This window comes from Lipophrys pholis, assembly GCF_963383615.2.
Source record: "Lipophrys pholis genome assembly, chromosome: 20".
Lineage (NCBI taxonomy): Eukaryota > Metazoa > Chordata > Actinopteri > Blenniiformes > Blenniidae > Lipophrys > Lipophrys pholis.
The window spans coordinates 23,193,776-23,194,805 of record NC_137648.1 but is presented as its reverse complement, the minus strand read 5'-3'; positions in this window follow the sequence as shown (position 1 = coordinate 23,194,805).

Sequence of the window (1,030 nt, the reverse complement as noted above, 5' to 3'; positions counted from 1 at the left end):
TGCTCATGAGCATGAATGCCTCAAGTTTCTTCTGGTCAAAGTGTTCCTGAGTGTTTTTAATCAAATGTACTGTTGAGAAACTTCTCATATATTGGAAGTACTGCTTGATTGTTCACACACTGTTCCAGCAGCTCAGCTGTTCCTTCCATAGTGACGGGATCAGTCCCCTCATCACCACTGGCTCTGCTTCTCACACTAAATCATTTTTTATAAATGATCTAAACTCTCAGCACAAATCTCCCTTTTTACAAAGTTCAGCTCAGTTTCATTAATGTAGAGCTGAATCATCTAGAATCTCAAAGGCATTTCTCATATGGAGCCGGTCTCCATCCTGCTCTTCATTATATTGAATATAATAATCTGATCTCTCCTGAGATCGGTCCGACCTCCCTGGTGCTGCTGGATCTGCTTTCTGAGGAACCAAAAGACAAAGTTTACCCGTCATGTGGCGTTGCATCAGACTATTATTCAAATGATATAATTTCATGTTATTTGCCATAAAGCCACAGAATTCTTTGATTTAATAATCAAATTGAACAGAGGTTTGGAGGCAAAGTTAAACATCTTACCCGTTCCATCGTCATTTCTTGTTTCTAACCGTGAGCTGGTTTTAATGAACAAGTTGTCAATCTCAGCACATATAGCTGCATCTGTTTCCAGAACTATCCTTTTTTTAATTCTAGCCTTTTCGGCTCCACCTTGTTCTATCCTTCTTTCAAACCCGCTGACCGAGTTCACGGACGTGTTACGTCATCAGGGTGAGTCTGCAAAAGAAGAAGCTGCCAGTGGTGAACTTTAAACAATATTTAAAATTTATTTAAAAAAGAAGAAGCTCCCAGTGGAGGGAGGCGGAGGCGGCCCAGGAACAGCAGGAACAGCAGAAATAGCAGAAATAGCAGAAATAGCATGTGATCAACAGAGTGCTGTGGAAAAAGAAACACCAGCCGAACATCAGACCGGCCCACCGGGAATTGTCCGTCTTATCCCGATGAGCCACTGGTAGGGTGCCTCTTTATGGTACCATGACTCC